The sequence below is a fragment of the Monodon monoceros genome, unplaced genomic scaffold (genome assembly GCF_005190385.1).
Source record: "Monodon monoceros isolate NGI ecotype Baffin Bay Population unplaced genomic scaffold, NGI_Narwhal_1 Super_Scaffold_22, whole genome shotgun sequence".
Classification (NCBI taxonomy): domain Eukaryota; kingdom Metazoa; phylum Chordata; class Mammalia; order Artiodactyla; family Monodontidae; genus Monodon; species Monodon monoceros.
Genome location: NW_021703779.1, coordinates 120295753 through 120321041, shown reverse-complemented (window position 1 = coordinate 120321041; position 25289 = coordinate 120295753).

The window sequence follows — 25289 nt, the reverse complement described above, 5'->3', positions numbered from 1 at the left end:
TATATGTATTCCATTACTTCTATTTCTCTGGAGAATCCTAATACATTAGCTTCAATAATGTTTGTAATTTTCTCCATAAAATATTCCACAACTTTTGTTAGATTTATTACTAGGTGCTTAAAATGTTTTGCTATTACAAATAGGACCTTTTTATTATGACAGCTTCAAATTGGCTGTTGCTAATTCAGTATACAGGAGAGTTATAAATTATTTCAATTATTTTACCCCAAACATTGCTACTCTCTATTTAGTTCTAATAATTGGTAGAGGTCATTGAAATTTCTGTGTAGATAACTTTACCCTGTATGAATAAAGTCCATTTTATTTCTTCCTTTATTTCTTCTTTTCTCTTACATTTTAAAAACTTTTTCCTTCTCTTACTGGGTTAGGCCTTCCATTACAATGTTGAATAACATTACATTTTTTTTGGTAGATTCCCTTTACTAGGTTAAGGCAATCTATTTGTAGTATACTAAGAGTTTTTTTCTTAATCATAAATGGGCATTATGTTTGATCAGATAGTTTCCTATATGTACTATGTTTTTTCTCTCTTAATCTTTTAATCTGTTAGTGTGGTGACTTAAAAGGATAGATTTTAGAGGCTGAAACATACCAAAGGCTTTGGACAGATGGCAAGCTTCCTCACAATATCCTCAGGGCACTAGTGAAAGGTATTGTAGTCTATTTTGTCAGATGGGAAAATTCTTGAAATCCTTTTGCTTTATGTTAAGAGTTATAGTTTCTTCTCCTCCTGGAGATTCTGGGTCACATATCTTGTGCCCATTTCTGTTAGAAACCTATCCTCCTACTAAAGCATATATGGAACATTGAAAACTTTATGGGCCACTGCAGTATCAGCTCATATTTAATTTAATACCAAACTTTAAAATTATCTCAATTTCTAGTACCTGGAGTTTTGGGGTTTTTTTAAACTTACAAAAAATGAAATTTTTATTTTGATATATTTAATCTCATATTACTATCTATTTCTAATGAGAGTCTGACGTGTTGCTGGAAACTGGTTTTCTATATATTTAACTAGGTAGAAAATAGAAAAGTGTTTTGTTTTTTAAAAAGACTGCTTAGATTTAGGGAGAAGTAGGAATTTTATCTTTAATACTTCTGTACATCATGGGTATTGAGCTGGTGGTCAGTGGGATGCAAACAAAGCATACACACTTTGTTTAGTTAGTACAGAGCTTCTCTTAAAAACTGAACTGGAAAACCCTGAGTCGGCAAATCTCTTTTCAGGTCTCCACAGGCCCCTTGACTCCCTCCTGTATTACACTCAGCCACCTTAAGCATTTACTTGATCCTCCTAGCCAATGAAGACATTTCAGTCTGTGATTTTTTTTTTTTTTGGCCTTGCTGTGCAGGATCTCAGTTCCCCGACCAGGGACAGAACCTGTGCCCCCTGTAGTGGAAGTGTGGAGTCAACCACTGGACCACCAGGGAAGTCAAGACATTTCAGTTCATGACTCCTGTCAATATATTTAAAACTGGGGCTTTCAAATCTAACTTATATTTGTAATATTATTTTCTAGAAATTACTGAGTACTTATTATACATTAGTAAGTATATGTCAAATCTTTTAAAAGCATTATCTCTTTTTATTCTAATCAAAACCTGGTGAGGTAGATTTGTCATCCTATGTGATAGATAAGGAAGCTGAGTTTCAAAAACATTGAACCACCTGTTCACCAAAACCAGATCTGTGTGTCTTCAAAGCATGTATTCTTTTAATAAATCCACCTTGCAATATGAACTTTTTATTTTATTTTTAAAGTACTCAAGAGCTGTTATCAATAACTCACTTTAAGTGGAGTTGGAAGTCATTATTCCTCCATTAAATCTTCTACTAAATTTCATCAAGTATTTTCATGATTAAAATTAATTAAATTCAGAAGTTATGCTCCTGGTGGTCTTTGATATCTAGAATTTCATCTCTCTTTTTCCCATAAAGTAAGGGAATGGATGGAATGTAGATCATATTCCTGGATGTCCATAATGTATAATCAATAGCCAAGCTTTTACAGGAGGATTTGTAGCTTAATTCATAGCCCAGTTTCCCCATATCACTATCGGGTTGATTTTTGTTTGAGGTCTGCCAGAATGATTCTCTAGTACTAAGGTATGAAGGCACTGGGGAGTGGTCCTCAGAGGGGAGCTTTGCCCTTTCAATGCTAAGAGCTAGATTCTTTCTGCAAAGTCAAACAGAAAGGCTGGAGGTAAAGAATACAGAGCAGCAAGATGGATGAAATGTAATTTTCAGTTAAGGTTTTGTCTTTTCAGAAACTTCAAATGAAATAACTTTTCATGATTTTTAGAAAGACATGACACTTAAGATGTATTTTTAATTACAGAACTATATAAAGCAAAGAATACCAAAATTAATTTAAGTTTTAGAGAGAGAAGAGGAAGAAAACTTTTAATCTGAAAAGCAATGAAAAAATGAAAAAGATCCCAAGTTTTTAAATAAACGTTAAGGGAAGTAAAATAAATTCAATCAAGAATATGGTACATGTGAGCAGCCCCATAGCACAGGGAGATCAGCTCCGTGCTTTGTGATCACCTAGAGGGGTGTGATAGGGAGGGTGGGAGGGAGGGGATATGGGGATATATGTATACATATAGCTGATTCACTTCGTTATAAAGCAGAAACTAACACACCATTGTAAAGCAATTATACTCCAGTAAAGATGTTAAAAAACAAACAAACAAAAAACAAAGAATATGGTACAATGATCTGATGGCAAATAGGTACATAATGACTCAAGAATAAATGTAAATGTTGCCTCTTATACATGTTATCTGTGACTTTGAGCTAGCTTTAGTAATCTCAGCTAATTCAAGTGTTCAATGGTTTACTAACACCAGCACCAACTCCAAAGGGTCTTTGTAAGGATTAAATTGGATGATATGCACATGGTGCTCTTCTAAGCAATTGATAAATGTTTTTCTTATTCCCTTTCCCTCTCCTTAGTGTAAACAAATACCTTTACAACAGAACAGCATGGTAGAATTGACAGAACACCTGACTTGAATTTAGAAGAACTGATAAATGACCTTGGGAAAGTCAGTTCACCTCTTCGACCTCAGATTACTCATCTGTAAAAGTAAGTACTGGTTCATTTGGCCCTTGTTCAAAAGTCATAGAGCTAGCAAGTGTTATCCATACACAGGTCTGACACACAATCTGGGTTATTTTTTGCTCTAAACTTGCCGTTTTATGGGATCCTTTGGGACTATCAGATAAAAGAAAGCATAGTCTCTAAATTTCAGCTTTATCCCCAACCCCTTCCCACCCACCACCATCAAAAAAAAAAAAGATGAAATATTATAGGATAGACTACAACAGAAGCTTAGAAGCGTTTTTCTAAAATCCTTGCTGTTTATTATCAGTGGATAAGGGTCATGAAGATCCATGAGTATTTTCCTATGAGCACCCATACATACATACACAGTTTCTTTTTTCCAAAGAATAGGTCATAGGTACAAAAATTTGAAGATCTACATTTATAACATGACAAGCAAACCTTGAGGATTTGCAACCCAACTGCTGTGTAACCATAAGCAAGTCACTTTACCACTTGGTCTCTGTTCCAGTTATCTATTACTCCAAAATAAACCATTTCAAACTTAATGGTAGAAAACAACAACATTTATTATTATTTATCATAATGCTGGAGATTGACTGTGCCCAGCTAGACGGTTCTCACCTGGGATCTCTCACGCAACTGCAGTTAAATGAGAAGTGGACTGGGTTCGCCTTTAAGGCTTCTTCACTCACATGTCTAGAAGTTTATGTAGTCTGTTGGTCAGGACCACAAAGGAGTCTGTTAGCTGAAACACCTACAGGTAGTTTCTCCATGTGGCCTAGGCTTCCTGCCAGCCTGGCACCTGCGTTCCAAGGGTGAGCAGAGAGAGATGTGAGAGTGAGAAGGAGAGAGAAGGAGCACCAGGTGGAAGTTGTTTCATCTTTTATGAGTTTCAGAAGTCACCGAGTATCACTGTTGTCATATTTGATTAGATACAGCAGTCAGAAAAAACCCCACCCGGTTTCAGGAAGGGGCAGAGTTTTCACTTTCTCATGGAGGAGTGACAAGGTTCTCTGAAGCACACTGAACCTAACAGTAAATACCACACTTACTACCCCTTACATAATCATATATACATACCATCTTTAGAGGATACATTTTAAAAGTATTCAATTGACTCTACCTGACTCTTGTTAAAGAGTAAACAAATACATACTGAACATCTATATACCTGGTGTCTTTGCAATGCCAAGTAGGTAATGGTAAGTTTTCGGTCCCTCTTGGCATGTTAATTTAAAAAGCTATGCTTCATTTTCCTTCACTAAAGATACTGCTCAAAAGCAGTGTTTATGCAGACCTCTCAGACAAAAGAGAACATGTTCATTTGTAACTGTCAAATTAATTGCAAATTATTTTTCATTCAACTGAGAATAAAAGAATCTCTTAATGATAGTGAAAATCTGCTACATTGCAAATTCATGGTGAAAAAAAGGCAAGACTGGATAAATTGAACCAGGTGCCACATTCTGACAAATTTAGCAAGGAAAGGGACAGGCTAGTTGGCTTAATATTCTTTCTTAAGGGGGAAAACATTTTAAAAAATTATCCACAAATAAATCATTTAAGTCTGTTAAAAATCTCAGAAATGATTAATGACACTTTAAGAAGAACCACTCTTTTTTTTTTTCTATCAATCTGTCTTTTGTATATGGGAAGAACAAGGCTCTTAAATCAGTAAGGAGCAATATGTAGAATATTCTCCATCTAGACTTAAGTTCATGCTCTCATGGTATACTATATAAGACAATCAACACTGACTTGATCAGGTGGCCTAAGCTGATGTGTTCCAGTTTTCAGTAAGTATAAACTCATTAGCCATATCAACTAATACTACAACAGAAACAGTCCTATGATCAAAGTGATTATTTTTACCCATGATTTAATTGTTGGAAATTGTTATCAGTAAGGCTATATTAGGGTACACTTCAGCAAAATAAGCAACACTCCAGATCTCAGTGGTTTAAGATAAGAAATACTTCTTAGGAACGCATATAACACGTCTAGCGTGGGATGGGCTCTATGTGCGTTTTAGTTCCTCAGAGATTTAGGCAAAATTTGCTGGTTGTTGTATCAGATGAAAAAAGCAGCTTTGGAGGATCTTGCACTTTCAAAGAAAGGTCAGACACATTGGCCAGTTCAGGTCAGTCCCACCCAACCCAAAAGAAGCCAGAAAATGGCTCTGTGTACCCAGAATGGGGAAGAACTAAAAATATTTGGTGAACACCATTAATGAGTAGCATAGAACTTAATGATTAAGATCAACGAAATTAGATCGAAGAGCCAGGGAAAGAAGAGCAGAGATGAATGACTGAAGCAGAGAATTAGAAGGGAATTTCTAGGTAAATTCATCAGATGGAAGCTACTTCCCCATCCAAAGCTCTGTGCAGTTTACAGGTAGGTTATGTACTCTTTATAGCATAGGTAGAGTAGATACGTTTGGAGCACCAGGGGTGGAACAAGATAAGCATTTAAAGGGATAGCTAACCAGGTAGTGAGTCACTCTTCTATAGGCCCCTACGGTTCCCCACATTTGTAAAACAAATACCAGAATGATGCTATAGTCAAGAAAATATGCGCCACTATATTTTCATTGGGGAAGTAATTTTCCAATGTTTCATATTCAATTAGTTTGGAACCCAGTATTAGATAATATTTTTGTTTTGCTTTTGTTTTTGGACTTAAGTACAGACAGTTGAGGTACTCATGTTATCATATGACACAGCAAGACACCCTCTTCTTATTTATTTTTCCATCTTATTTGCATTTGTTTCCAATTCCCCTCCCTCCATAGGGAAACTATTCTAATCTACCTAACATACATCCTTTTTGTTTGTATGATTTTGCAAAAAGGGCATTTTTGTTCCCTGTGCATGCATTTTAGATTTATGAAAATGATATTTTTACTAAACTTCATTTTGTTTCATTTTTCAATCAGTGCTATGTTTTCTGAACCATCCATGTATATACCTACATTTAGTTGAAAACTTCTTACTCTTGCATAGTACTATGGGCATGCCACATTTTACCTAGCCACTTGCTCAGCAATAAATACTGAGACTGCCTCCAACTCCCCAATCCCAAAACAACACTGCAATGTACATCTTTGCATGTATTTCCCTATGGACCTACATAAGAATCTGTTTGGATGCAAACACACACACACACACACAGGTGAGACTGCTAGGTCAAAAGGGGTATATATTTGCACTTCTCCAATAATTAGTGATGTTGAACATCTTATTTCATGTGTTTGTTGGCCATCTGTATGTCTTCTTTGGAGAAATGTCTATTTAGGTCTTCTGCCCATTTTTGGATTGGGTTGTTTTTTGTTTGTTTGTTTAAATATTTATTTACTTATTTATTTATCTTGGCTGCTCCAGGTCTTAGTTGCGGCATGTGGGATCTTTTAGTTGCAGCATGCAGACTTCTTAGTTGCGGCATGTGGGCTTCTTAGTTGCAGCATGTGGGATCCTTTGGTTGTGGCATGCAAACTCTTAGTTGCAAAATGCATGCGGGATCTAGTTCTCTGACCAGGGATCGAACTGGGGCCCCCTGCATTGGGAGCACTGAGTCTTACCAACTGGACCAGCAGGGAAGTCCCGGGTTGTTTTGTTGATATTGAGCCACATGAGCTGTTTGTATATTTCGGAAATTAGTCCCTTGTCAGTTGCTTTGTTTGCAAATATTTTCACCCATTCTGAGGGGTGTCTTTTTGTTTTGTTTATGGTTTCCTTTGCTGTTCAAAAGCTTTTAAGTTTAATTAGGTCCCATTTGTTTATTTTTTGTTTTTATTTTCATTACTCTAGGCCGAGGGTCCCCAACCCCCAGGCTGTGGACCGGTACCGGTCCATGGCCTGTTAGGAACTGAGCCACACAGCAGGAGGTGAGCAGCGGGTGAGCAAGTGAAGCTTCATCTGCTGCTCCCCATCGCTAGCATTACTGCCTGAACCATCCCCACCCCCTGTCCAGAGAAAAATTATCTTTCACGAAACCAGTCCTTGGTGCCAAAAAGGTTGGGGACCGCTGCTCTAGGCAGTGGATCGAAAAAGATCTTGCTATGATTTATGTCAAAGGGTGTTCTGCCTATATTTTCCTCTAAGAGTTTTATAGTGTCTGGCATTACATTTAGGTCTTTAATCCATTTTGAGTTTATTTTTGTGTATGGTGTTAGGGAGTGTTCTAATTTCATTCTTTTACATGTAGCTGTCCAGTTTTCCCAGCAGCACTTATTGAAGAGGATTTCTTTTCTCCATTGTATATTCTTGCCTCCTTTGTCATAGATTAGGTGGCCATAGGTGCGTGGGTTTATCTCTGAACTTTCTATCCTGTTCCATTGATCTATATTTGTTTTTGTGCCAGTACCATACTGTTTTGATTACTGTAGCTTTGTAGTATAGTCTGAAGTCAGGGAGCCTAATTCCTCCAGCTCCGTTCTTCTCAAGATTGCTTTTGCAAATGGATAACTAATAAGAACCTGCTGTATAAAAAAATATATAAAATAAAATTCAAAAATTAAAAAAAAGATTGCTTTTGCTGTTTGGGGTCTTCTGTGTTTCCATACAAAATGTAAAATTTTTTGTCCTAATTCTGTGAAAAATGCCCTTGGTAATTTGATAGGTATTGCACTGAATCTGTAGATTGCTTTGGGTAGTACAGTTGTTTTGAGGTATCACCTCACACTGGTCAGAATGGCCATCATCAAAAAATCTACAAACAGTAAATGCTGGAGAGGGTGTGGAGAAAAGGGAACCCTCCTACACTGTTGGTGGGAATGTAAATTGGTACAGCCACTATGGAGAACAGTATGGAGGTTCCTTAAAAAACTAAAAATAGAGCTGCCATATGGCCCAGCAATCCCACTCCTAGGCATATATCCGCAGAACACCAGAATTCGAAAGGATGCATGCACCCTGATGTTCACTGCAACACTATTTACAATAGCCAGGACATGGATGTAACCTAAATGTCCGTCGTCAGAGGAACAAATAAAGAAGATGTGGGGTTTCCCTGGTGGCGCAGTGGTTGAGAGTCCGCCTGCTGATGCAGGGGACGCGGGTTCGTGCCCCGGTCCGGGAAGATCCCACATGCCGTGGAGCGGCTGGGCCCGTGAACCATGGCCGCTGAGCCTGCGCGTCCGGAGCCCGTGCTCCTCAACGGGAGAGACCACAACAGTGAGAGGCCCACGTACCGCAATAAAAAAAAAAAAAAAAAAAAGAAGATGTGGTATATACATACAATGGAATATTACTCAGCCTTAAAAAGGAATGAAATAATGACTTTTGCAGAGATGTGGATGGGCCTAGTGACTGTCATACAAAGTGAAGTAAGTCAGAAAGAGAAAAACAAATACTGTATAATATCACTTATATGTGGAATCTAGCAAAATGGTACAGATGAACTTATTTGCAAATCAGAAAGAGTCACTGATGTAGAAGACAGACTTATAGCTACCAAGGGGGGAAGGAGGGGTGGTGGGATGAATTGGGAGATTGGTATTGACATATATACACTACTATACATAAAATAGATAACTAATGAGAACCTATTGTATAGCACAGGGAACGCTACTCAGTGTTCTCTGGTGACCTAAATGGGAAGGAAATTTAAAAGAGTGGATATATGTATACATATAACTGATTCACTTTGCTGCACAGCAGAAACTAACACAACATTGTAAAGCAACTATACTCCAATAAAAATTAATTTAAAAAAAGGGGTATATATACTTAATTTGACCAACTGCTGATCAAGGTAAGTGCAGATTGTTTTGTAGAATGGCTATACTTTAGCATACCTAACCTTCTCTCTTCTACTCTATTTTCTCTTCTCCTCTTTCTTTCCCTCTCTCTCTCTATAGATAGATAGATAGATATAGTGCGTGTGTGTGTGAGTGCACGTGTTGTTTATGTACCCACATGTATATGAAAGTATTCAGTATATTAACAGTAATGTTTTAGAAGCAGTATAGCCCTGTTGTGGTGGCTAGAGTCATACTGCCTCCATTCAAATTTCCATTCTGCCAATTACTGCTTGCATGACTTTGGGAAGTTACTTACTTAGTCTGTGTTTTAGTTTCTTCATCTGTAAAATATGACTATACCCAGCAGATAGGATGGCTGAGTAGGTTTAAAGAAATGCTTAGCAGAGTGTCTGGTCCATAGTAAGCACTCAACATCAGCTATTGTTATTATTATTATTACATATTGATAAAGCTCTGATTAGGATACTATGTTACTATCTTTCTGCTTCAACTCCAAAAAGTTTATGAGATATTCTTGCCCCTGCCAGCTACATACGAATTGGGTAATGCAGAGGATACAGGATTTCCAAGTACTCTGGACTGTCCGGGCTTGCTGGCAGAGGAAAGGACTTTATAGATTTAAGCTGGGAAAATAATATATTCTATTATAGGCCTGACTGGAAGATGTTTCCCCAACCACCTAAATGTTTTGTCATCTATGGACTTTCCTGATCTTTCACTACAAATATCCCAGACTGAGAAAATGGAAATAAATACCTTCTGAGGATCTAATGACACATATAACTCTGAAACTATAAGACTCTGTTAAAAGCATTTCACCACTGGGCTGGGGTTACACTTCCTGCAGGAATAACACATTAAGTAGAATCCTAGCTCCCCTTTCCGCACTAGGGACAATGAAGATGGACAATAAATGCCAGGCATTTGAATACTGTTGATTGAAAGACTGAGTTCACCTCTAAGAGCTACAATGTTAACAACTGGCTGGATCACTGAGGAAAATTAAGGTTCAAGATTACATCTGGATCCCATGTCTATTCTTTTGTATTTAAAAAGTTTACTCTGAAAACCATAGAGCATTGTGGGTAGGGCTCTTATTCAGAACAGTGATTCTCAGCTGATGGTGATTTTGCTCACCAGGGAACATTTGGAAATGTCTGGAGACATTTTTAGTTGCCCCAACTGGAAGATGCTACTGGCATGTAGTGGGTAGAGGCCAGGGAGGCTGCTCAACATCCTACCATGCACAAAACAGCATCCACAACAAAGAATTTTCTGGCCTTAAATGTCAACAGTGCCAAAACTGAGAAACTGTGTTCTACAGCCTGAGATGCCTGGGCTTAAATCCTAGTTCCACTACTTATGAGCTGTGTGATCTTTGATGAATTACTCAACTTTCTTAATCTATACAGTTTGGTTCATCATTGTAATGTTATGTTGTATCTGGCATACCGATGGTGTTCAGTGAATGCCAGCTTCTGTATTATCATTATTATTATTATTCAACTAATTCAAGCATATAAATAATCTCTGAAGGCCATCGATTAAATATGCAGAATGAAATGCATAATGTGTTAACTACTATGTGGGAATTATGAAAATTATTACTCTTTTCCTTTATTATCCTAAGGTGTACATCAATGTTTTGGGTGTTATGCTGTCAGTCTTTCTAAGAAGTTTAGTATTCTTGTTCTGAAATAACAGAAACAATCCTAACATTGAACAAAAATAAGAGCTGTTCATAACATAGCACAGATGTACTGGGAAACTTAGAAGTGAAAGGGTCAAAGTTTCCCATTATCTTTCTCTCAAACAGGATCATTTTCTTGTTTTCATATTCAACTTTTTATCATGAAAAGGAACTTTGAAAAATGAACCTAAAACTATGTTTTCTCTTATCTTTTTGATCAGAAATATTCCAGTTTTTCTTTGTGGAATAATTTCATTCAGAATCACCAGTTAGTTTCATCTGCCATGTCTCCTTATATTTTATCACAATAGCATAGACCAATCTGATGGAAGAAGCCCACCCCAAATCACTTACTCTGGGGACATTCCTCAAACCACAAGATCAATCAATCTTCTTTATTCCAATATGTGGCTCTGTTTTTATTTTTTTAAGGCAGAGCTGTATTTCATTTACTATAAGTCGTGGAGCTGCCTCAGAAGTGCTGAATGACCAGCCAAGCATTTTTCAAAGAGTGCAATTGTCTTGAATTGCAAAGGGATTTTTTTTCAAGGAATATGAAAGATCAGTGCCTTTCATTCACTTATTACTTCTTTCAATTCCTGTTTATTGAGGGCCTACAAGGAGTTAAAGATGCTGATTTAAAAGAAACAGCTTAGCTTCCAGGCACTTACTACCAAGGGAGGGAGAAAGATAGGTACACAGTTGTAACATGGTAAGTTTAATACAAACACTTTACAATGAAAATGGTAAGAACTGGGTGCTGTGGTGGCACAGAACATGTAGATTTAAGGAGTCTGGTAAAGATTCCTGGAGGATACTGGCCAGTCAGCATTCTCAAATGTGTACCTTTTACCCCTGACATGCTTCCTAAAACATCTCTTACTACCATCACCAGTGAACTGTACATTGCTACGTGCAATTGACCCATCAGTAGCATTTGCCACAGATGCTCCAATTCCTACTTCTTGGTGTACTTTCTTCACTGGCCTTTGAGAACGCTCAACTTGTCTGTTTTTAGTCTCCCATTTCACTTTACTGTTCCTTCTCAGGATCATTTGCAGGTCTCTCCTCATCTCCCCAACCCAGAATGGAGTTGAACTGTCTCAGAATTCAGTCCTTAGATGTCTTCTCTATCTCACTCCCTCTGCTGTTCCATTCACTGTCATGCCTTTAAATAGCATCTATATGGTGATAATGCTCAAACTCATACATCTAATCTGCATCTCTCCCTGAACTCCAGATGCAACAACTACCTATTCCCCATCTGTACCTGGATGTCTTAATAGGCATTTTGAATTTGTTATGTCCCAAACTAAACTCCTAGTGTCACTGTCCTTTCCCCCGACCTGCTCCTTTTGATGTATTCTCCAACTCAGTAAATGGCAACTTCATTTTCCAATTGCTCAGGCCCAAAACCTTGGAGTCATCCTTGACTCCTTTCTCTTTCCCACATATGATCTGTTATAAAATCCTTTCTGCTCTATCTTCAAAATAGATCAAACCTCAAAATATATCCAGAATCTGACCACTTCTTCTTACCACCTCCACTGTACCACCCTGGCCCAGCTACTATCGACTGTGGCCTGGAAATTGCAATAGCCTTCTGATTGGGCTATCTGATGTCATCTTTGTTCCCCTAAAGACCAATTTTAACACAATGCAATAGACAGAAGCTTAAGTTGGCCCCCAAGATTCCATGCCTTATATAAATCCCTCTCCCTTTGAGTACAGGAATAGTCTCTCCTTTGACTAAATTACGTTATATAAGACTCCATCAGAGCTTACTGAAGGGGGGTTAAAAGTCAGAGATAAGTGCTCCTGCTGTCCTGGAAGACAGTAAATAGCCCTGCTGTGAACTGCCTATGGTGGGGGGGCAGCACTTGAAAAGGAACTGTGGATGTCCTTTAGTTGCTGAGAGTGTTTCCTGGCTCCAACCTGGACAATTCAGAGTAATCTTCCCATCTCAAAATCCCTAACTTAATTACATCTGCAAAGTACATTTTCCGATGTAAGGTAATATATTCACGATTTCTGGGGACTAAGATGTAAACGTATTTGAGGCACCATTGTTCAGGTTACTACACCTTATTTTAAAAAATAGCACAAAGTGCTTCCCAAATACTTTCTATAATTTTCATTCTGACTATCTACCACTATCTAATATACTATTTTACTAATTTATCTTCTCTCTCTGCCACTAAAATATAAACTACATGAGGTCAGGAATTTGTCTCTATTTTGCTCACAACTGCATATCTTGTGCCTAGAATAGTACCTGGAGGACAGCAGGCACTTAATAAACTCTTAAATGACTGAATAAATAACACATTACCAGCCTAACAACTTCCCCATCCTCCTCCTCCAATCTTTCTAGATCCTTTTAAGTCAATAAAATATACATTTGTTGGCTGCTATCATTAATATGAATAAAGATCAAATTCCTTATCAAAATATCCAAGGCCCCTTATAATATGATTCTTACCTGTGCAGCTTCCTTCTCACCACTTTCCCCTGAAAACAGTGCTACTAGCCCCACCAACTCTGAACATATGATCATCTTTAACCTTTCCATGCCTTTCCTCATACTCTCCCCTCTATTTATGATGTCATTTTTCCTTGTCTCCTCTGTACGCTCAAATCTTACAACTTCTGTCACATATGAACAAATACCTTGCAATCACAATTAGGGTTTTCTTTCTTTGACTAATATAGAACACTGTTTATCACACTATCATAGAATGTCTTCCTTTATTCTTATTAAGTACAATTAGTGGTCTATGCAAATATCTTTCCCATTTGTCCAGGACTTCTTCAAGGAATGATGTTATATTCTTCATGTCATCTTTTTGCTAACACTTTTCAGCACATGGAAAGGGCTCAAAATACGATGAATTGAAGCAAAAGATGAAAAATAGTTGATAACATTTTTGTGAAATTGGAAGTAAAAGAAATTTTGGAAATAGTAGCTACCAGCCAATATTTATTTAGAAACTCAAATGCATATTGCTCAACACAAACCTAAGATAATTTCTTAAATAAGATGACCATAATGGGAGAACTTTAAATGACATTACAAAACACAACTTATTCATCACTTAAGCCTTTTCTTTCTTTTAAGAAGGGTAACTTTGCTTTCATAAAAATGATAAACACACATTATAAGTAGTCAGAACAACAGAGAAAATTACAAAGGGGAAAGTAAAATATCACCCCAAATACAACACCCAGAAAAAAGCACAGTTTTTAAAAAGGAGAATATTATCATCCTATACAACTGTATTTAAATATAGAGAGTAGAGAGGCAAATATTTTTACAAAATTGGGATCATTCAACACACTCTTTAAGTGTTAATTCACTTCCATTTCCTGTTAAGATGGTGAATAACATGGACTGCTAGACGCCTCTTCAAAAGTAACCCTGGAGAAACTGTACAGGTTAGAGAGAAACATCAATCAGAGGAACTAAAACCAATAAAAAAGGAAACAAAATGTGAGACAGTCCTAGTAAAATGGAAGGCTGACTTCAGATGGTGTCACTGTGAGAGTGTGCGAGTGTGTGTGGAGGCGAGTGACTGCAGCTCAGGGCAGAGGGCAATAAAGGGCAGGATGGTGGTGAGGAGATAGGTTAGAAGTAGGCTTCTAAGTTCTCCCCTTTTCTCCCTAGCTACCTTTACCTGCCCATTTCCCATTGAGATCAGGAGCAGTAGTCCAGGCTGCAGGTGCCAAGAGAGATATCAGACCAGTGCAAAATACAAAACAGATGGGGTTACCAACTGCCTGCTGGCATTGACTCTTCCCCCCAGCCATGACCCTCTGCCTCTCATCATCCTCCGCTCTACGCTCCCAGGACTTGTGGAAACTGCCTTTTTCCAATATTGTTTTCGTGAACAGTGAAGCGTCCTGATGAAGTGGCAACAAAGAGAAGTAGAAACAGCAGTTTTGGAGTGCTTTGGGTTCTCCAGGAGCATATCCTCACCTCTCCTTTGAAACTCACCAGATATGAGCTGAACACCATATACCAAATGAAATACAATTATTATAACAGAAAGACCAAGAATTTTGTATGTATCTATTTATACAGATACATACATTCAAACATTCTTAAAGATATAATGAAAGACACTAGCAATCTAAATAAAAGAGAAACAAAAATTTATACTCAAAAACGATCCAAGTGGAAATGTTAGGAATTAAAAATATAATATTTGAAATCAGGCGCACAATAGATGGAACAGAGGATGGATGCAGCTGAATAGTAATTCAATGATGTGGGAAATCATAATGAAGAATTTTCCCAGAAAACAGAAATATAAAGAAGTAGAAAATATATAAGAAGGGCAAAGAGACATGGAGGATACAGGTAGAATTGCCAACAGATGCACCAAAATAAGAAAAAAAAGAAAAGAGGATTGTATTGGGAAGGGAAAGCAGTGTCATCTGCTATAACAAACCACCCCAAACCTCAGTGGCCTAACAGAATACAAGTGAAAAAAACTATAGATCAAAGGGGTGGAGTTAGCTCTTCTCCTTAAAGCCATTTAGGGACTCGGGCTCCTACTATATACAGTGATTCCTTCCCCTTCTAGATCTTCAAACTCTGCTGCCAGATCCTTTGTTTCCAGCCAGATAATGAGTGAAGAAAGAGAATGAGAAGACTCATGTGAGACACTTTAGAGGCCAGGCCTGGAGGTGCCACACATCGCTTCTGCCCATACTCCATTGGCCAGAACTCACCCAAGCACCTAGCCACCTGAAAATTGTGGTTTAGCAGTGTGCATGGGGGAAAGAAAAAAAAAACATTTATAGTATGACTATTAGCATTCTGTGCCACAGAAATGTATGAGGAAATTATGAAGAGAATCTTCTCAGAAATGAAGTTTAAAGACCAGGTATGTAAAGGGTTAAGAGTGCAAAACAAGAAACATAAGGGGAAAATTTCACTGCACACATTAAAATAAAACTTAAAATCATGAAAAGCAAAAAGAAAATTCTAAAAACTTCCAGGAAGGAGCAGCAGATCAATACAATATGAATAAAAATCAGATTGACATCAGATTTCTCACCAGCAACACTGATTTCAGGAGAATGAAATATTTTTAAAATATTTAAAGAAAAGATTATATGTAGAAATTTATGTCCAGCCTATTTATTATTCCACTGTGAGCATGTAATAAAATATTTCTCAGTCACACAAGGTCTCAGAAGGTTTGCCACACAATGACTCACTTTAAAATCACTCTTAAAGTAAATACTCAATTTCAGCCATTTATTCAACAAATATTTATCAAGTACCAAGTATCTGTGAGGTTCTAGTGATACAGCAGCAAAATAAAGCAGATTAAAAACCCTTGCCCTGGTGGCACAGTGGTTAAGAATCCGCCTGCCAGGACATGGGTCCGAGCCCTGGTCTGGGAAGCTCCCACATGCCGCAGAACGACTAAGCCCACACGCCACAACTACTGAGCCTGCACTCCAGAGCTCATGAGCCACAACTACTGAGCCTGTGTGCCACAACTACTGAAGCCCACGTACCCTAGAGCCCGTGTGCCACAACTACTGAGCTCACATGCCGCAACTACTGAAGCCCGTGTGCTCTAGGACCCACGTGCCACAACTACTGAGCCTGTGTGCTGCAATCACTGAAACCCATGTGCCTAGAGCCTGTGCTCTGCAACAAGAGAAGCCACTACAATGAGAAACCCACACACCGCAATGAAGAGTAGCCCCTGCTCACCACAACTAGAGAAAGCCTGCACACAGCAACAAAGACCCAATGCAGCCAAAAAATAAATAAATAAATAATAATAAACTCAAAAAAGAAAAAGAAAAACCCTGCCTTCAAGAAGCTTATGTTCTAAAAGGTAAGGATCTATTGATTGATCAACCTATTATACAACAAATTGAGTATATATATATGTATATATATATGTGTATATATATACAATGTGTATACACATGAACATATACATACATGAATAATCATATATGTGTATAGTATGTGTATGTATATATATATACATATTTGTATATATATATAATGTAGAGAAGAGTATAGAAATATTGAAGGGGCAGTTGTCATTTTAAGTGAGAAGAGACATAAATTCAGGAGGATTCTGTAAGATGTATGGGAATTAAAGGTGATCAAATATCTTTAATTTTTTTGGCTAACAAAGCTAGGACCAAAAAACATTTAAAAAGAACATTTAGAGCAAGTTAGGGCTACACTGTAGTGCAATATTAATAAAGTAAAGAATGGAGGAAGGAGTAAAGATGTATGAGGGCATATTTATATTGTTAAGGAGGAATACATAGATACTGATAAGTCCAAGAAATCAATAGAGGAAAATGAACATGAGTATGGGCTTTATGCTATATGGGCCATATTAACAAAAATAAAATGTATAGCTTTTAAATCAGCAGAATAAAAGTTGAGTCTTTAATTCAAAATAAGGTGAGTCTTTAACAACATGGATTTGAACTGCATGGGTCCATTTATATGCGGATTTTTTTCAATAGTAAACTTCAGTACTACATGATCTGCAGTTGGTTGGATCTGTGAACATGGAACCAGGTCTTTGTATGAATCACGGATACAGAGAGCCAAGTGTAAAGTTTTACTTGGATTTTCAGCTCCGAGGAGGGTCAGCACCCCTAACCACCCCTTTGTTCAAAATGGAAAGATAGATGGAAAATATGAAATAAGATGGCAAATATAATCCTTATTAAGACTAAAAAAGTAAATATAAGTTGGTTAATTGTGTCAATTAAAACACAGAAGTACTCAGTTTGGATTAAAAAAATGTATTACAAAAACTACCAAAACTTTCCTTAAAATTAAGACATATACAGGCTTTTTAAAATGGGTAAAAAATATGTGCTAGCCAAGTATGAATCAAAATAAAGCTAAGATAGAAATCTTAATAGATGACAAATATAAATCAAGCCAAAACATGATAAGGAATAAAGATATGATACATTGATAAAAGGGAAAATTAAGCAAGATAACAATTAATAACATGTATGGACCAAACAATACTATCTCAAAATACAGGTATTGCCTTTTTATAAAGAACAACTGACAGAAATATAGGGATATTTTAAACATCCTTCTTAGACACAGAGATCAAGCATAAAAAAAGGAAAGCAGAGATACTGAAGTTATGAAAGACACTACTGCATTTGTTACAAAAGGCAGCAGCAGTAGCAATTTCAGCAGCATTAAGGGGAGCGCAGGCTCCTGAGCTCCTGCTAAGCAGTTGTGGTATGGTAGTGACAACCTCCATCACGTTAGTGGGGAGTATCCCCTCTCATTTCCATTGCTCTTCCAGTTGCTCTTCAACGCATTTATGATTAATTCCTTGATTACAATCTCTGGTTGATATATCGAGTGGTTTCCTGACTACATACACTGACTAATGTCATTTATGTCTACACACCATAGGCCAAACTCGACCCTGATCTTAGAGGGACAGCTTTCAATTTTTCACCATTGAGTACGATGTTAGCTGCAGGTTTGTCATATATGGCCTTTATTATGTTGAGGTACATCTCTTCTATCCCAACTTTATTGAAAGTTTTTATCGTAAGTGGGTGTTGAATCTTCTTACGTGTTTTTTCCTGTGTCTATTGAGAAGATCATATGGTTTTTATCCTTCATTTCATTAATGTGGTGTATCACATTGGTTGATTTGTGGATATTGAAGTGTTTAAAAGGCTACTGAAGTGTTTTAAAAGCTATTTTGATGAAGAGTTGCAATTTTCTGGTTCTCTACATCACCTTGATCAAAGTTTTGTGTACTTTTGCTGTTTTTGTTTCAGGTAGAAGAGCTCCTTTCAACATTGCCTGTAATGCAGGTCTAGTGGTGATGAACTCCCTCAGCTTTTGTTTGGGAAAGCCTTTATTTCTCCTTCATATATGAAGGATAACTTTCCTGGATGGAGTATTCTTGGCTGACAGTTTTATCTTTCAGTATTTTGAGAGTGTCATTCCACTCCATCCTGTCCTGCGGGGTTTCTGCTGAGAAATCTGCTGATAGCCTAATGGGGGTTCCTTTGTAGGTTACCATCCTTCTTTTCCTGGCTGCTTTTACAACTCTTTCTTTGACATTGACTTTTGACAATTTCAACATTATGTGTCTCAAAAAAGGTCTTTTTGCATTGAGGTAATTTAGGTTTTCTCTTAGCGTCATGGACTTGTATATCCAGTTCCTTCCCCAAGTTTGGGAAGTTCTCAGCTATTATTTCTTTAAATAATCTCTCTGCGTCCTCCTCCCTCTCTTCTCTTTCTGGGATACCCATTATCCTAATGTTGCCCTTCTTAAAAGGTCAGATAGCTCTCATGGGATTTCCTCATTCTTTTTACATATCTTGATCTATTTTTTTCTTGTACTTATATCATTTCTAGATTTCTATCTTTGAGCTAACTCTCTCTCTCTTCCATATGGTCTGCTCTATTTCCAATGCTTTCTAATGCATTCTTCATCTCATTTACTGAGTTCTCCAGCTCCAGAATTTGTTTGTTTCCTTTTTAGAGTTTCAATCTCTTTGGTAAAGTATTCCTTTTGTTCATTAATTTTATTCCTGAGCTCATTAAACTGCCTTTCTGTGTTTTCTTGTATTTTATTGCATTTCTTCATGACAGTTATTTTTAATTCTCTATCACGTAGATTGCAATATTCCGTGACTTTAAGTGTGGTTTCTAGAGAATTGTCATTTTCTTTTTTGTGATGTACTGTACTGTGGATTTTCATGTTGCTTGAAGAATAGTTCCTCTGTCAGCACATTCAAAGTTAAATGACACGTTAGGAGTTAAGAGTCCTTTCTTTTGTTTTCTGCTAGGTGGTGCTATCACAGAAGCTTTTGGTTTCTCTTACCTGAGCTGCTTCTGGTTATATTTGAGAGTTGGCATTTTCCACCCTCCACAATGTCTGTAAGAGGTGTGGCTCTTTGCCTTCCTTGTTGCTTCCTGCACCTCCAGGGTCATTGCTGCCTTGCTTCTGCCAGAGCCCCTGTCATCACTGGGATGGTGGCCTCTACCCTTGCATCCTGGATCCCCTGAGACATGGGGTCTGCTGTGCGGGGAGAGGGGCAGTGGTGGGGAAGCCAGGATCACACAGGCGCCTATACCATGTCGAGTTTTGTAAGGTTCACAGACTCCAACACTGTGAATGGGGCAGGGGCCAGGGTCATGGGTGCCCAGGCGGCTTGAGGGGAAGGGTTCCAAGCCCCACTGCTGCTATTGCTCATTTGCCTGTGGCTGTGGGTGCTTCTGCAGTCAGGAGGCCAGAGTCATGTGCACTCCTTCCCCTGCTGCTGCTGGGTTCTCTGAAGCTGTGGGCTCAGCTGCTGTGGTCAGAGGGCCTGGGTTGCAGGCACCAATTCTGCTGTTCCCTTACTTCTACCTTCTCTGTGTTTCCTCAGTTCCAGTCCACCCACCTTTAGATGTACAGATGTGTGGAATTCTCCAGCATCCTGTGGTGTTGGGAAGAGGCACCTTTGTTGAGTTGTAGATGTTTCACAGGTTGTATATTGAAAGGAGGAGACAAAAGTAGCTTTTCACTCTGCCATGTTTCTGACATCACCTGTCTTTTTATTTTTTCTTATTGTCTAATTTTTATAATAACCATGTATTACTCTAAAATAGCATAAAACAAACATTTAAAAAAGATGAAGCAACCCTGGTAATTGGAAAAAAGAACAACAGAGAAAATCTGGATAAGGAAAAATAAATAAAATAATAAAGATAATGACAGAAATTAATGACAATGATAAATAAAAAGTGATAAAATTAATAACAGAGAAAGGTGGTTCTCTGAAAAAATTAAATCGACAGATTTCTGGCAAGGCTGATTCCTACAAAAATGATAAAATATGGATAAATAATAATGCAAAAGAAAAAACAAATGTAAGCATTTAAAAATTATGATTAAAATATTTAAGAACCTAGAGTAAATACATAAATCATTAGAAAAAATATAAAATATTAATACACTGTGAGAGGAAAGAAAAAATTAAATAGATCAATATCCATTAAATAGAAATGGCAGTCAAAGAACTCCCTTCAAAATTAATGCCCAAGCTAAGAGTAAGATAATTTTACAGGTGAATTATATCAAAATATAAAAGAATAGTTTGTTCTAATCTTATACACCTTTTTTCACAGACAATAGACAAGCTGCCAAACAAATTTTACTGGGCATCTCTAATCTTGACTCTAAAACCAGATGATGATAAAAGGAAAACCTAAGCCCCATTCAGACAGGAATGCAGATGCAAAGATCCTAAATAAAATATGAACTAAACAAGTTTAACAGTGTAAGATGGATACAATACATAATGATTCACTAGGATTCTCCCACCCCCTGGAATAAAATGATGATTTCAACATCAAAAATAACTGCAAATAAAAGCATTAATAGACTGAAGGAAAAATATCATATGTTCATCCCTGTGCAAATAGTTTCAAAACCTATCTATGATAAAAACAAAATTCTCAGCAATGTGGGAAATCATAGAAACTTCCTAACTTGGTAAAATTTACATGGAAAATGCCTACCTCAAATATTAAATTTAATAGAGAAATGTTATATGTAACCCATTAAGATCAGGGACAAGATACATATTCACTATCAGTGTTAATGTTTAAAATATCAGTTGAAGTATTGGCCAACTTTATAAGGAAAGAAAACAAATAAAAGCTATAAGAATTGAAGGGGAGAAATAAAACTGTCAAAAATTTGAATCTGATATAATCATCTACTTAGAAAAAAAAATCAACAGATACAAGATATACTTGATACAAGACCATAGTTTAAAAAAAACCCATACCTCAGCACTCATGGAATTTACTTTATAATGAAGAAAGACAATAATTATGTTATGCCCTGTGGTGGTAAACGGTATAAAAAATAAAGCAGAGTAAGGAGGTATAAAAAACAATGAGGTGGGTCCTATTTATAACAGAGTGCCCAGAGAAGATGATATCTGAAGAGAGACTTGAAGGAGGTATAGACTTAGGGCAGGGAAGGGGCATTTCAGGCAGAGTGAACAGCCAATACAAAGGTCCTAAACTGGAAGCTTGCCTGATGTGTTCCAGAAACAGCAAGGCAGCAAGTAAGTCTGGGCTAGAATAATTGAAGATTAAGAGCAGTAGGAGATAAAGTTGGAGATTTGGAATGTACTTTTAAATTAGAGCTTATAGATTTAACAGTATATTTGATATAGTGTATTAGAAAAATTATCAAGGATAGTTCCAAATTTTGTGGTCCTAGTAAGGATGAATGTGGTGGTTTCACTTACCAAAATTGGGAACAGTGGGGGAAGTCTAGGTTTAGAGGCCAAAGAATTCTGTTTTAAACAGGTTAAAACTGAGACACTTATTAGAACTCCAAGAAAAGTCAACTAGTCAGGTAGATATAGTGATCTGGAGTTTAGGGAAAAGACTGCAGAGGTTACTGATAAACTTGATAAGAGCTGTTTTGGTAGAGTGGTGGAGTCAGAAGCCTGAGAAGACTGTGTTCATAAAGGAATGATAGGAAAAGGGATCAAGAAATATTAGAAAGCGTGGGGGGGGGTCAAAGGAGGATTTTTGTTTTGTTTTGTTTTGTTCATGTTTGATGAGTGTTAATACAACATATTTGTGTTATGTGGATATTGCCTAATAGAGAAGGGTTATTGGTGATGACTGGTGAATGATTAATAATTCCTTTGCTTATTATATGACTATATTCTACACCTTGATATGACAAAGTATATATATACTTTTTATACTTTATATATATATGTATATAAAATCTTAATTTGTCCACTTATCTCTCCAACTTCCCTGTTCAACTCATCTTGATGATTTATCATCTTTTATCATCTTTCTTTGAGTATTTCCTTGCTGGATTCTTGTTCTTATTTAATTTTTTAGTGACAGGTACTTGTCAGGAACGTTCTTTTATTGGAAAGTAGTGTTTTCCATACTCAGTTGGTTTATACTTGTATAGTTTTCATGAATATATGTTCACCTAGCTCACACATAGGCAGCTGTGTCCAGACTTTCTATTATTTTTAATATGTTTTCTTTACCTCTTCTTCAAACATTTCATTGTACATATGTATTATCTGCCTAGCTCCTGAAGGCATTTGAGTTTCCTAATCCCGGCATAACCTAGCTAGTTCAAATGGATAGAGAGCTGCTTCAAGATAATTCGTTAAATAATCCATAAAAACAATATAAAATGCTACCTTCATCTAGATGAAACCCTCATATATACTTGGCTCTTTCTGTATTTGTAACTCTTTTCAGGTGATTTCTCTGCATTTCCTAACCTAGCATCGAAACTTCAACATGGTTTTATTACTAAATTATTTTTAAATATCTGCTAATGTAAGTCATCATTTATTGCTGCTCAGTTTTAGGATTTTATTGGTTAATTTCATATGAATATTTTTCTAGGGAACTTTGACATTATTTTGTCAAATTTTAAAAATACTGCTGGAATTTTAATTGGAATTACATAAAATGTGTAGTTAATTTGGAGGGATCTGACACTTTATTAATTCCTATTCCTGGAGTTGTTTTCACTTTTTTTTTTTTGAATTAGAGTTACTAGAGATTTTATAGTCAGTCTTTAAAAAAAACAGTTCTTATATTCATGTAATCACTCTACTGAATTTTTATATTATTATTTTTAATATCTTTATCCAGACTTCCCTAGTTTTATCATTTTGCTACTTTTTTAGAGTTAAATGATTAATTTATTTCCATTTTTTATGTTTGATATTAAACTATATAAGGATATAAGATTTCCTCTGAGTACATTTTTTTCTTCAATTCATCACCATATAGGAGACCTAGAAAACTAATGTGGGGGGGTATGAGCACCTGTTTTGCTAGAAAAGGTGTATTTCCAAGGAAAGAGTAACATGAGAGAACTTAAAACAAGGAGCCAAGAAATCCAGCTCATGTTCAGTTTAAAACGATATCTGGTAAAGAAATGAAGAGGCAGTCTCTCCTAGTCATCTAGTAAGGTAACAAGGAAAAAACTATAAAAATTAACTATTAATTAACTATAAAAAAACTATAAAACTAAAACTGACTCACCATTACCAGTATCTGTAAGGAATTTCCAACTGAGTTGGAAAGGGGGGTAGGGGGGGAAACCCAGTGGCTTTTCCATGTTTTACCTTGGGAACCAAGGGAAAATATCACACCTCAAAGAAGAAAGAAAGTAATTTCACATCTTCATCATGCTATGTACTCTGATTCTCAAAGCTAGGATCCATACCTACTAGAAAACTAAATAGCTGACCTTGGTTTTTAAAACATATAATTTTGAAATAAAATAGGATCATGGTCCTAAAGACTCAGGAAGTACTTAAATTTGAAAATGGTCTATAAAAAGAGCCAGAAGAATTACTTTTTAGATCAAATTAAATCTCAATTTGATCCTCCAACTTGTCAGACTGCTAGGAAATTTAATTTTCTTTCCTGGGAACATTTATCTTCTTAGAGCTGAACTAGAATACAGGATTCTTCTGTGATGCTTCCAAAATGAGTAAAAGGACTCAATATCCATTCTACTGTGGTCATCATTCTGCCATCACTTTTATGCCCATAGTGACCCCTTTATGTTCAAACATTCATTCATTCCATGATGAGATAAAAACATGATGCCTAGGGTCCAGTCTCCTTAATTGCTCCAAACAACCATTTCCTCAGGGAATTTGCCATCTCTTTAGCGCTCTATAACTATGTTGCATGTGACTCCCAGCTCTAACAGGGCACTCTCCCTTCTCCCTTCCCAAATTTGGGGGAAGTTTTTTCTTTCTCAAATATACTCTCCCTATTCCCCTCACCCCTCCCTTCATTGTCCTTTTGAATGGGCTTATGCTTTTATGAAAGGTATTAACTTTGGGGGTGCTTCTGTCTTTAGTCCTATAAAAACATTTGAACTTAAGAGCTATTAACAGAGGGATCCTAGATTCTTGCATAGAACAGACGAAAGGGGAAAATAAGAAAAGAACACAAATTAATTTCTTATGAGCAACATATGCTATAAATTCAAACAATGGAATACTATAGAGCAACAATAATGAATGAACCACAACTATACACCTCTGTGGATGCATCTCAAAGCCATAATGTTAACTAACACAACATTGTAAATCAACTATACTCCAATAAAAATTGTTTTTAAAAAGCCATAATGTTAAGCAAAAGAAGTCACACGCACAATATATGCCATATGATTACATCTACGTAAAGTGCAAAGACAGGTAAACTAATCTGTGCTGTTAGAAGTCAGGGTAGTGTGCACAAGTGACTGAAAGGGAGTACAACAGGGGCTCCTAGGATATTGATCTAAAAAATAATTTTTCTGCTTCCTTTTATAGATCGTTATCAAATCTAAGTACTTCCTGAGTCTTTAGGACCATGATCCCATCTTATTTCAAAATTATATGTTTTAAAAACCAAGGTGAACTGTTTAGTTTTCTGGTAGGTATGGATCCTAGGTTTGGGAATCAGAGTACACAGCATGATGAAGATGTGAAATAAATTCTTTTTTGAGATGTGATGTGTGTCTTTATCTGGTTGCTTTTTATATACTCATGTTCCACTTGTAAAACTTCTTTGAGCTGGATAATTATGCGCTGTACATTTTTCTGTATTTATATCATACTTTAAAGTTTAAAAGCAAAATTAATGCATATTCATTAAAAAATTAGAGAATTCAGAAAATACACAGGAGGA